General features: G+C 34.4%; 1 long non-coding RNA gene across 1 annotated transcript; it reads right to left on the reverse strand.

Annotated features, from left to right (window-relative positions):
* Positions 1-7836: 7836 nt before the first annotated feature.
* On the reverse strand, positions 7837-8729 carry LOC128659441 (uncharacterized). The gene is made up of 2 exons (XR_008402389.1): positions 8628-8729; positions 7837-7909 (listed from the first exon to the last, which is right to left on the reverse strand). It is a non-coding gene; the product is annotated as an uncharacterized LOC128659441 (long non-coding RNA).
* Between the last annotated feature and the right edge of the window lie 5351 nt (positions 8730-14080).

Here is a 14080-nt window from a genome sequence, read left to right on the forward strand (position 1 = left end):
ATCTAACCCAAACCCCCCTTAAATAAACCTAACACTAAGCCCCTGAAGATCTTCCTACCTTGTCTTCACCCTACCAGGTTCACCGATCGGTCCAGAAGAGCTCCTCCGATGTCCTGATCCAAGCCCAAGCGGGGGGCTGAAGATGTCCATGATCAGGTCGAAGTCTTCATCCAAGCGGGGCAGAAGAGGTCTTCCATCCTATTGAAGTCTTCATCCAGGCGGCATCTTCTATCGTCATCCATCCAGAGCGAAGCGGCAGCATCCTGAAGACCTCCGACGCGGAACATCAATCCTGCCCGTCGACTGAACGACGAATGACGGTTCCTTTAAATGACGTCATCCAAGATGGCGTCCCTCGAATTCCGATTGGCTGATAGGATTCTATCAGCCAATCGGAATTAAGGTAGGAATATTCTGATTGGCTGATGGAATCAGCCAATCAGAATCAAGTTCAATCCGATTGGCTGATCCAATCAGCCAATCAGATTGAGCTCGCATTCTATTGGCTGTTCCGATCAGCCAATAGAATGCAAGCTCAATCTGATTGGCTGATTGGATCAGCCAATCGGATTGATCTTGATTCTGATTGGCTGATTCCATTTTTTTATTTTTTTATTTTTTGTACTTTAGTTAGTTTATTTCATTGTAGTTATTTGTAGATATTGTATTTAATTAATGTATTGATAGTGTAGTGTTAGGTTTAATTGTAGGTAATTGTAGGTATTTTATTTAATTAATTTAATGATAGTATAGTGTTAGGTTTAATTGTAACTTAGGTTAGGATTTATTTTACAATTAATTTTGTAATTATTTTAACTAGGTAACTATTAAATAGTTCTTAACTATTTAATAGCTATTGTACCTGGTTAAAATAATTACAAATTTGCCTGTAAAATAAATATTAATCCTAAAATAGCTACAATGTAATTATAAATTATATTGTAGCTATATTAGGATTTATTTTACAGGTAAGTATTTAGCTTTAAATAGGAATAATTTATTTAAGAAGAGTTAATTAATTTCGTTAGATTTAAATCATATTTAACTTAGGGGGGTGTTAGTGTTAGGGTTAGACTTAGCTTTAGGGGTTAATACATTTATTAGAATAGCGGTGAGCTCCGGTCGGCAGATTAGGGGTTAATAATTGAAGTTAGGTGTCGGCGATGTTAGGGAGGGCAGATTAGGGGTTAATACTATTTATTATAGGGTTAGTGAGGCGGATTAGGGGTTAATAACTTTATTATAGTAGCGGTGCGGTCCGCTCGGCAGATTAGGGGTTAATAAGTGTAGGCAGGTGGAGGCGACGTTGAGGGGAGCAGATTAGGGGTTAATAAATATAATATAGGGGTCGGCGGTGTTAGGGGCAGCAGATTAGGGGTACATAGCTATAATGTAGGTGGCGGCACTTTGCGGTCGGCAGATTAGGGGTTAATTATTGTAGGTAGCTGGCGGCGACGTTGTGGGGGGCAGGTTAGGGGTTAATAAATATAATACAGGGGTCGGCGGTGTTAGGGGCAGCAGATTAGGGGTACATAAGTATAACGTAGGTGGCGGTCGGCAGATTAGGGGTTAAAAAAATTTAATCGAGTGGCAGCGATGTGGGGGGACCTCGGTTTAGGGGTACATAGGTAGTTTATGGGTGTTAGTGTACTTTAGGGCACAGTAGTTAAGAGCTTTATGAACCGGTGTTAGCCCAAAAAGCTCTTAACTCCTGTTTTTTTTCTGCGGCTGGAGTTTTGTTGTTAGAGCTCTAACGCTCACTTCAGCCACGACTCTAAATACCGGAGTTAGAAAGATCCCATTGAAAAGATAGGATACGTAATTTACGTAAGGGGATCTGCGGTATGGAAAAGTCGCGGCTGAAAAGTGAGCGTTAGACCCTTTTTTGAGTGACTCCAAATACCGGCGGTAGCCTAAAACCAGCGTTAGGAGCCTCTAACGCTGGTTTTCACGGCTACCGCCAAACTCTAAATCTAGGCCTAAGTGTTTCATTTGCATATTTATAAATGACACCATGAGAATGAACTGTGATTCATAGTTACATAATCACCACTTTCCCCTTAAAATGGTCAGGTCCTATTATCTTTTAATACCTATTTCAAGCATCATGCAGACATTCCCAAATTATTATTACTATAGTTCACTAAATGCATGGATCATGCTTACTTAAAGGACCAGTCAACACTGTACATTTGCATAATCAACAAATGCATGATAAGAAGACAATGCAATAGCACTTAGACTGAACTTCAAATGAGTAGTAGATTTTTGTTAAATAAATTGCAAAGTTATGTTTATTTCCACTCCCCCTGTATCATGTGACAGCCATCAGCCAATCACAAATGCATATACGTATATGCTGTGAATTCTTGCACATGCTCAGTAGGAGTTGGTGACTCAAAGTGTAAATATAAAAAGACACAGTGCACATTTTGTTAATGGAAGTAAATTGGAAAGTTTTTTAAAATTGCATGCTCTGTCTAAATAATGAAGTTTAATTTTGACTTGAGTGTCCCTTTAATATGGGTCTGCTAGTGTTTAGTATTTTGTTTATGTTCATATTATTTATGTCTCTTCCACATGATCTATTAACACAAATGGATCGTATGATGCAGTAATTTATTCATTCATTTAGAAAACAGTTCCTCTTGGTTTTAACTTTGTGTTTTTATCATATACTATGTCCCTTTAATTTTCACCTGCCCATAATTGAATTGGGAAGTGGGCGTTATAAACTATACCAATATGAGAAACCTTCACCTCTCTATAATAAAAGGTATGCAAAGCAGTGGCTAATCCCTCACACCCCTCCCCCCTGTCCTTAGATTTCCTTTATAATTAAACAAAAAGTTAATGACAGTAATGACTAATAGAATCATTGTAATTATGAAAGTTACAGAGATCAATGCACAAAAGGCTAACAATCCAGTCATGCAATATTGTTGTGATTTTAATGCATGTACAGGTGAGATGCATGAAACTTGAAAATAAAGGTTATACTCTTCATCATTATTGTCATAGATATAGCATAAGTTTGTTAGCTGTGTACTTTTGTGAGAAAACCTATTCTAGAAAATAGTGATGTCCGGTTCATGAACGAATCGTTCATTTGAACCGGATCTTTTCACTGAACTGCATGAATCAGTTCACCAGACTGAACTGATTCGTTTGAAACAGTTCAGTTCCTGAGTCATCAGCAGCACTGGTAATACGATCCTAGAGTGAGTTCTGCTCTGCTAACTCCTCCTTTAATGAATCACACAGCAGAATCTTACTCTAGGATCATATTACCAGTGTTGTTGAATCAGTGTACTGTTAGCTAACCGGTTTGCAATGAATCAGTCTGTTAACAGTTCACTGATTCAAAAGAAGTGAACTGTTTGCAAAGACTCAGGCCTCGATGATTGAAAGCTGGTTTTTAAAATGATATGATGTAAAGATGTTCGCACCGGAGTGCGAATATAATATCGGAATGAATGAAAGTGTTCGAAATTGATTGCGTGTATGTATTCGAAATGGGCGTTTTTTCGTCATTCGACATACGCTGCGAATGGTTTTTTTGGTTTGCGTAATGTTAAATACCCACTTCGTATGTGTAATTCTGTATTCGTAATTTTGTTAAAAAGGGTCTATTGATCAATTGTATTATCAACTTTGAACTTAGAAATTCAGATTTGTATATTATAAATATTAAATGTCCAAAACTCATGTATTATTTCAGACTTCTGTTTATTTTGAAATAAAAAGAAAATTAATACAATTGCATTCATAAGTAAAGCAATGCAATGCAATGTAATTATACAGTTTTAAATCAAAAATAATTATTAATCATGTGTTCCCTCACACTGGTGTTTACAGCAGGGTCCTGTGAAGACAATTCATTTTGAATTATTCCATGTTCATCATCATAATCCACATCAATATCTAGATTATTTTCAATGGCTAAATTATGAAGCATACAACACAAAGTTATTATGTCTGCAGCCTTTGTCGGTTGATATTTTAATGCTCCTCCAGTTTTATCAATACAACGGAACCTACTCTTAAGAAGTCCAAATGTACGTTCAATAGCTGATCTTGCTTTTGAGTGTGCGTCATTGAACTTCATTTCTTTTCTGTTTGCTGGTTTGGAGACAGGTGTGATTAACCATTTGTAACATGGGTATCCTGCATCTCCTGTTGGATGTATGATTTATGGTTAGTATTACAAATAATTAATTTTATGTATTAGGCAATTAAACATCTTAGTACATAACTTACCAAGTATCAAACTATTTCCACAAATTCCTGCATTCATATCTTCATAAAGGAGTGATTGCTTTAGAATATACGAGTCATGTGCACTCCCTGGAAAAGCTGACAATAGAGAAATAATTTTGTATTTGTGGTCACATACAACTTGAGTGTTTAGAGAGTGCCACCCCTTTCTGTTAAAATATGTTTCTGGATGATCAATTGGTGCACAAATTTGTATGTGTGTGCAGTCAATACATCCTACAGTATTTGGTATTCCATAATGTTCATAGAAATATTCCTTAATTATATTTTTTTCATTTTCAGTCATTGGAAATTTTATAAATCTGTCAATATTTTTCTTGAAAACATTAATTACCTGGTTAAGAAACCTGGAAAAAGCACTTTGTGACACACCTGTAATAGAACTGGTGGTATGTTGGAAAGAACCCGTTCCCAAAAAATGAAGTGTGGTCAATAATTTAACAATTCCTGGTATTGCTCTATTTCTCCTTGTTCTAGGATCCAAATCATCTTTAAATAATTCATAAAGGGTAATTATAACTGATTTGTTAAATCGAAATCTTTGAAATACAATATCATCAGGCATGTCACTTAAAAATTGTCTTTCTCTGTATGTTCTGGGCCTGTATACCCTGTGTGTCCTCATGGTTGTTGTTTCTGAAATTAATCCTTGAGATTGTTCAACATCATTTTCATTCAAGATTTCTATCCTATTTGTATGATGTGTTATCAACCTCCTTCTTCTCCTTTGAAATCTTCTATGTTGAAATAATGTATAATATATATATTCTGCCATCTGTAATAATAAATATTAAATAGAATTGTAAATTAAATATTTTATTAAATTTAAAATCATATATTTCGAAATAATTTTCGTAAACTTACCTTCGTAAATATAATTTCGCGCACTTTTTTGAAAATTACGTCAAAATATTTATAGTCTCCCTAATTGCTTATTACGACGCTCTTTGATGACGTAATTTTTGATCATTGCACATTTTGTAATAAAGTTTTGCAGTGAAAACATACGCAATCATCCTTCGCTATTTCAATATAAACTTCGTAAATGTGTTTGTGAATATTCGTAACTGCAATCGTTACGTAATTTGACATTATAAAAGTCCACTTTTTATGGCGCGAAATTCTCTATGCTACTTTCAGGAGTAAACTTAAAATTCGAGTTTCATTTCCAATAGAAAAATAAGTGTATTTAAATTACGAAAATATTAACAATGGTAAGTACATATAATCCACCATATTATATATATTTATTGTATATGTTATTTTACATTTACTTTTATTTATTTAAAGAAATATGACATTTAATGGTAATGTTATTTTAATAAAAAGACATTTAAAATGTATTCATAGGTTCTACCAACTGGAGTATCATCACAAAATAGTGAGCCTGGTAGAAACCCTGCATTCACAGAAGATGAAAATCTGGTATTAGCACAGCAAATGCAAATGTATTATGATAAACTGTTTGGATCCATGGCTGCAAAAACTTCTAATTTTGAAAAGAATTCAATATGGGAAAAAATTTCAAAATCTGTATCAGCTGTAGGTGTTAGGCCCAGATCAGTGACCAAATGCAAAAAAAGATACTCTGATTTAAAAATTAAAGTTAAAGCAAAAATGGGAAAAGAAAAAACTGAAAGAATGAAAACAGGTGGTGGAACATATGTACCAATCACATACTCTGATTCTGAAAAAATAATTAGAGAATTAATCCCAGCTGCAATGGTTTCTGGAGTTCCTGGACTTACTAATATTGATGTAAGAACAGGTAATTTTTATTTTGTTTCTGGATAATGTAATTTTAAATATGTATGTGAAATAATAAATATAAAATAAACCAAAGAAAATTTTATTTTTTAGTGGCAGAAGAACAAAATGAAAGCTCACAAGAAAATCTTGAGACACCATCATTGGATCTTAATGAATCTAATATTAATGAAAATGAAATGTTGGATAATTTAGAATGTAATATAACTAATAAAGAAATAAGTATTGAAAGTGAACTACCACCCAACAATATATCATCTCAAAATGAAATACCAATAAATGTAGTGTTGGATTTATCACAAGCCACATTTTCAAATAGTAACATAGAACAGGAGGAGGAAAACAACAATAGCAATGAAGCTGAACATACAATAATTTTCTTACAAAATGAAAATAATTCATTACCATCAGAAAATGAGAACAATCCTGAGGACAATGAATTTTATAAGGATGTTGGTGAATTTAGTTATAAATTAATACAACATAATGATTTATTACGCGACAGACTTGAGATTATGAATAACACAATGCTTGAATTTAAGGAAGAAATAGTTAAACAAAATCATGCTATTAAAAATTTAAATGATTCTGTTGAAAAAAGTAATACACATTTGGAACACATTAGTGAGTCCTTAAAATCAATAGCTCAGTCAATGATTTTATTATGTCAAAAAAATGATTGTACTAATACTCCTTTAAATTTAAATGTTAGGTCTTCAGAAAATCCTGAAAATTTACATTCATTTGTAACCGAATCAACCAATTTAGGTAATTCAGATATTGATGGAATACATTCTGATGTTATAATTTCTGATGGAAAAAGAAAAGGACATCAGAATTCTGATGGTAATCTTCAAGCTAGTAAAAAACCAATAAGAAAATATAGAAAAAGAAAATAAATTTAATATGTGTATATTATTATTCTTTGAGTTAAACATAGTAATTTAAAATAAATGAAGATAAAAAACTTGTAAAATATTAGTAACGTTTATTTTTGAAAAATATTAAAGGGACAGTGCACACAAATATGCAGACACATGTGTATTATAAACTAATATAAGTAAGAACATGATTTGATAATGATATATACATCCATGTTCAATAATTATATATTCATACTTGTGAACACCCCACACTGAAATCATAAATCAAATGTACACGTCCCTTTAATACATGTGTGAAAATATGTAATGTGTTGTATGGTGTATAAATCTAACAAATAAAAAGACCAATTGTAAACATTCTTTTTATTAACTTTCTAAATAACAAACCAAAAAACAAACATAAGATATTAATGTGGATGATAAAATGGTCCACCACGTGTTTTAACCCCAGAATAAAATGCCCTTCCCTCCCACCTTCTTTCTCTGAACATTAGAGCACGCTGTTCTTTTTGATTTTCAATCACTCTGGTTAAAAGTCTTCTTACTTTTTGATTGTGAAGTCTTTTTTTTTTAAAATTGTGAAGCATAGAGTCTTTTAAAATGGTGAGATTGTTGTTTATATTCTCTATCAAAAGACACATTTTATCCCATTTATTCTCTTCCATTTTTCCTGTTAGACATAAAACAAATATCATATTAAACTACATTAAAATTGAATTGCACTAAGCACATATTTAAAATATTGTTATGATAAAGAAAAAAAGAAAAAAGGAATTGATAGTTCATGTGTTAAAAATAAAAACTGTGACAATTTTATTTTTACATTTAATTTAAAAATGCACACACATATAAGTGACATTCTTTATTAACATAAAAATTAACATGGTAAGGTGTAAATGAATACATACCTTGTTCATGTGGTTGAGAATCTTCTCCATTGGCAGCATCAACCACATTTGTACTAATTGCATTTTCATCATCTTATACAAAAAATAAATGAAATTATTTAGAAACATATTTATATATTAATTTCTATATTACAAGTATTGAAAATAAAATATTGTGCATCCATTAATGTATAACAAATCCCTTTTATGGAGGCATAATTAATAACCATCCATTACAAGTGCTTTTCACATTATTTACAAATCTGAAGCAGGTTTTTGGGGTTAAACTTAGCAGATGTAAGGAGATATCCTAACATGTTATAGATCAGGGGATTTACATATTGGTCTATAGGGAACTTTGTCATATAAAAAAATGAATATATATTAAAAAATATAACGCTTAAAGGGACACTGAACACACTCATAGAACATGCAATTTTAAGAAAATATCTAATTTACTCCGATTATCAAAGTTTCATAATATTCTTGCTATCTTGATTTGAAAAAGAAGGCATGTAAGCTAAGGAGCCAGCAATTATTTTGGTCAGCAGTTGTTTATTTGTGTGTGAACTTATCCAACAATCAAGAAGAACAACCCAGGTTGATTGCAAAAAACCTACATTATAGCTTTTCGAATAAAGATAGCAAGAGAATGTATAACATTTGATAATAGGAGTAAACTAGAAAGTTGATTTTAATTGCATGCTGTATCTTATTCACAAATTAAAGAATGTGGGTTCATTGTCCCTTTAAATTGATGTTTAAATTTACATGCTAAATGATTATAAAATCAAAATATCCACATATATACCGGTAATGATGAATTCAATATTTTGAATTGCTGGATTTTCAAATTGTTCACTTCCACATGCTGCCTCAGTGCTTTCAGCAAGTAATGCTGGTGATGTAGTAACTTCTTGCACTAAATTAAAATAAACTTGATGTAATTTTTTATAAGGAACATGATATGTTAACTAAATAAATAAAAAAAATAAAAAATTACCTTCATCCACATCCTCAGAATTATTTTGCTGTGAAACATCACTTTCTGGGCCAACAGAGACATCTACATGTTCTTCACACAAGGGAGAAGTCTGGGAAGATGATGCTGAAGTCGACTGTTGCTCAATGTCCACATTAGGGTTTACAGACATTAAAAGTTTAATAAATATTCTTTCATATTTTAAAAATCGCCTCCTCCTCTTATTCTTTCTTTGAACTTTCCTTTTAATGTCTGCAACCCTTTTGCGACATTGAGCAACAGTCTTTATATGTGTGGCATTTAAATTAACCATTTCAGCAATATCTTCCCAGATTGCATCCCTTGTCTTTAAACTAGTGTCACGCCTCTGTGGTCCAAAAAGCATGTCATAGTTTGGCTCCAGAGCAGATACAAGGATTTCATTCTCCACAACTGTAAACCTCTCAGCAACCATTTTCAAATATCTCATCAACTGCCTCACAGAATAAAATATGATATCTATATAAATATACATGTAACCAGAGTAAAATGTAAAATACGCTGTGATTGGAGAATATTAAGGAAGTACTCATAAATATGCGTACATAAATGTATTGCAAGGTATTATGGTAACAGAAATAATATAACAATAAATATGATTGGTTAACAAATATTGCACATTGAACATTGTTTAAAACATATACGCAATTTCGTAATAAGACAAATGAGTGAAAATATCTAAATAAAGAGCGTAAAAATATTTATTGTACGATTTCAATAAAAAAGAATAACAAAATATAACCAGAACAGTAAAAGCAGAATTCATTGCGAAGGAGAGTTTCATTGCGAAGGAGAGGGTGTAAAATGGGCGTTCCATGGGCGTAACCTGAGTAAATCTCGCAAGTTTCACAGATATGTTACGATGATATAAAAACATACGCCATACGAATCGCACATTCAACTCACATACATATCTCGCCAGACATCCTTTGGCGAATTAACATGAATAACATTATTTACAATATTTATTTCATTTTAAAAATAATACGATATAACGTATTTAGACAATATACTATAACTGTAGTTTTACATTTTGAAATATGCAAACACAAACTGAAATAAAGTGATTCATTAAAATTACGAAGCGACGCAATGATATATGGAAACCCATTTCGAGGTTCGTGAAATGATATAAGGAGGCGAAGTCTATAGTTTACTATGGACAGCTTATCGCGTAACGTATTGTTTACAATGGACTGCCCACTTTATACGATCATTACGCAAGGCGTGAAATTTGCGAGAGTTGCGAGACAGAAATACACATTTCTCGCCGCAAATTACGAACTTTCAATCATCGAGGCCTCAGTGTACTGTTAACAGACAGATTCATTGCAAACCAGTTAGCTAACAGTACACTGATTCAAATAGAAGACCCTGTTCGTGACGTATGTAACAGGGCGTGTTTATTCATTTTGGGGAGTTTTTAACTTCTAAAGTCTCTGTTATTCACATCGCAGTGTAACTAACTTATACTACAGAACTGGGGATTATAAAAGACGCGCATAGGAAGTCTGAAGAAAAGCGGCTTAAATTTTTTAAGGCAAAAATAAATAAAAGTTGTGCCACACACTAAATAACGGTGCCTTTGCTTTAGATTTAATGTAAATGCACGAGTCACGCCTTAAAAATGGTTACCGAGAGTTGATGATAATCTTTTATTGTGCTCGGAAGCAGAGAGCGGTTATGTGTATATGAAGTGAGCGATGCCATAGCTGTAAAGAATGGCGTAATGCGGTCCTAACTGCAGTCTGTGTTGTTTACTGGCTGGGTTCGTTTTGTTGTTAAAATAATAAATGTTTCTTATTCTTAGACTTGTACTTTTAACAGTTGTGACAGAAATACATGTGTTGAATTAAATCAGTGAGATGGTAAATTGTTTATATCCTTCATTTCTGTGCATTTTGTGTTTTTAAAATTTAACACTTCACTTTCATGAATAACCTTTGTATGTCCATTTAGGTGGGTGACTCCAATTTTGTGAAGTGCAACTGCACCTAAATTAACCCTTACAAAAGTAGCAGGTCTCAACCTTATATTGATAAACCAAAACTCTGTATGGCTTATAAATAAATATAAGGTTGAGACCTGCTGCTTCTGTAAGGGTTAATGATTCAAACATCGGATCAGCGGGCAGAGAGTCTGCAGTAAGAGAATCTGCAGCTCTGCATCACATGCTCAAGTGAACTGATGAATCGGTTCATGAATCGGTTCAGTTAACCCCTTAATGACCGGACCATTTTTCAATTTTCTTACCCTTAATGACAATGGCTATTTTTACATTTCTGCAGTGTTTGTGTTTAGCTGTAATTTTCCTCTTACTCGTTTACTGTACCCACACATATTATATACCGTTTTTCTCGCCATTAAATGGACTTTCTAAAGATACCATTATTTTCATCATATCTTATAATTTACTATAAAAAAATATAAAATATGAGGAAAAAATTGAAAAAAAACACACTTTTTCTAACTTTTACCCCCAAAATCTGTTACACATCTACAACCACCAAAATACACCCATTCTAAATAGTTTCTAAATTTTGTCCTGAGTTTAGAAATACCCAATGTTTACATGTTCTTTGCTTTTTTTGTAAGTTATAGGGCCATAAATACAAGTAGCACTTTGCTATTTCCAAACCACTTTTTTTCAAAATTAGCGCTAGTTACATTGGAACACTGATATCTTTCAGGAATCCCTGAATATCCCTTGACATGTATATATTTATATTTAGAAGACATCCCAAAGCATTGATCTAGACCCATTTTGGTATATTTCATGCCACCATTTCACCGCCAAATACGATCAAATAAAAAAAAAAACTTAAATTTTTCACAATTTTAGGTTTCTCACTGAAATTATTTACAAACAGCTTGTGCAATTATGGCACAAATGGTTGTAAATGCTTCTCTGGGATCCCCTTTGTTCAGAAATAGCAGACATATATGGCTTTGGTGTTGCTTTTTGGTAATAATAAGGCCGTTAAATACTGCTGCGCACCACACTTGTAATATGCCCAGCAGTTAAGGGGTTAATTAGGTAGCTTGTGGGGGTAATATTTAGCTTTAGTATAGAGATCAGCCTCCCACCTGACACATCCCACCCCCTGATCCCCCCCTGACCCCCCTCAAACAGCTCTCTTCCCTCCCCACCTCACAATTGTCACCGCCATCTTAAGTACTGGCAGTTTTTTTTAACTTTTTAAATATACAATATTTTTCTGTAGTGTAGCTGGCCCCCCTAAATAATCTTCAACCCTCCCCCTCCCAGATCCCTTAATAAATAACCGAGATGCCACTGTATCTAGATCGATCGTTTTTTTCCCCAATTGTTTGTAAATTTTGCGTGCACGCGCGCACACCCGCCCACCCGTTCCCCCCCGCCGCAACCGCATAACCGGCAACAGAGGAGGATAAGGTACCATCGGGTATATTTTACATCTAATATGTGATATCATGTAAATGCAGCAACCCACCCACCGACTCATTGGAATACATACATATCCGATGCAGATGGGGCCACAGAGTGGCCCTTTCTGCATCGGTATGTAAAATGGGGGATTGTAGTGATGCCTCAATATTGAGGCATCACTACAATCCCTTGTAAGCAGCTGGAAGCGATCATGATCGCTTCCAGCACTTAAGGCAACAGAGGACGTACCAGGTACGTCAACAGTCATTAAGGGATGTTTTTCCTATGACGTACCTGGTACGTCCACTGTCATTAAGGGGTTAATCGAACTGTCCGAAATGAACCGATTCATCTAAATGAACCGAACTTCCCATCACTACTAGAAAAGACTAATAGGTTAGATGATATCGCCATCTAGTGGTTGCCAAGTTTCGTAACATGCTGAGACAGCAGTCTTGTATTTCTAGTTCCCTCATTGCAGAAACACTGATTATATTAAAACTAAAACTCAACTTGATGTAAAGCAATACATTTGTTTTACATTAAATTTAATACAAGGAAATGTTTTTAAAAGTTTCTGTCAGCTCCATTTATAGATGTAGATGAACACCCACATTGTTTTATAAAGTGTAATTTAAAGAGTGGTATTTAAACCTTAAAGGGACGGTAAATTCAAAATTAAACTTTATTAAGACAGAGCATGCAACAACTTTATCATTTATTTCTCTTATCACATTTGATTTATTCTCTTGGTATACTTTGTTGAAAAGCACATGTAGGAAGCATCAGGAGCAGTAATACACTACTGAGCGCTAGACACTACTTGGTGGCTGCACATGTATGCCTTTTGTCACTGACTCACCTGATCTCTTCATCTAGCTCCCAGTAGTGCATTGGTGCTGCTTTAACAAAGGATACCAAGAAAATGAAGCAAATTTGATCATTAAAGATTACATAAAAATAGAAAAAAAGAGAAAGCGCACAAGGCGAGATTCAAGTGATAGATTTGTATTAGACAGTTGCTCACGCAAATGCTATTGCACTTACTAGAGGTATAAAATATAAAAGCATTCAGATGTATTCGCTTGTCAGCATTCTTTGTCACTCGCTCAGACTGACATGGAAAGTCTTTACTGTAACTTTGTAAGTATCTAACAGGGTTAGAACCTGAATAAGCATGACAGAATGGTACGGGACCAACAGAGTCGCCAACAGAGTCGCCCTAGGACTCACACCAGATGTCGGAGTTCCGTGCGTCAGGTAGCGTAACAGGTCACACCAATCGATTGGTGTGACCTGTTACGCTACCTGACGCACGGAACTCCGACATCCGGTGTGAGTCCTACGGGCGACTCTGTTGGCGACTCTTTTGATCCTGTACCGCTCTGTCACGCTTATTCAGGTTCTAACCCTGTTAGATCCTTACAAAGTGACGGTAAAGACTTTCCATCTCAGTCTGAGCGAGTGACAGAGAATGCTAACAAGCGAATACTACATCTGAATGCTTTTATATTTCTTTCATGTAATTAGCAAGAGTCCATGACCTAGTGACGTATGGGATATACATTCCTACCAGGAGGGGCAAAGTTTCCCAAACCTTAAAATGCCTATAAATACACCCCTCACCACACCCACAAATCAGTTTTTACAAACTTTGCCTCCTATGGAGGTGGTGAAGTAAGTTTGTGCTAGATTCTACGTTGATATGCGCTCCGCAGCAGGTTGGAGCCCGGTTTTCCTCTCAGCGTGCAGTGAATGTCAGAGGGATGTGAGGAGAGTATTGCCTATTTGAATGCAATGATCTCCTTCTACGGGGTCTATTTCATAGGTTCTC

This window comes from Bombina bombina, chromosome 5 (assembly GCF_027579735.1).
Source record: "Bombina bombina isolate aBomBom1 chromosome 5, aBomBom1.pri, whole genome shotgun sequence".
NCBI classification, from domain to species: Eukaryota; Metazoa; Chordata; class Amphibia; order Anura; family Bombinatoridae; genus Bombina; species Bombina bombina.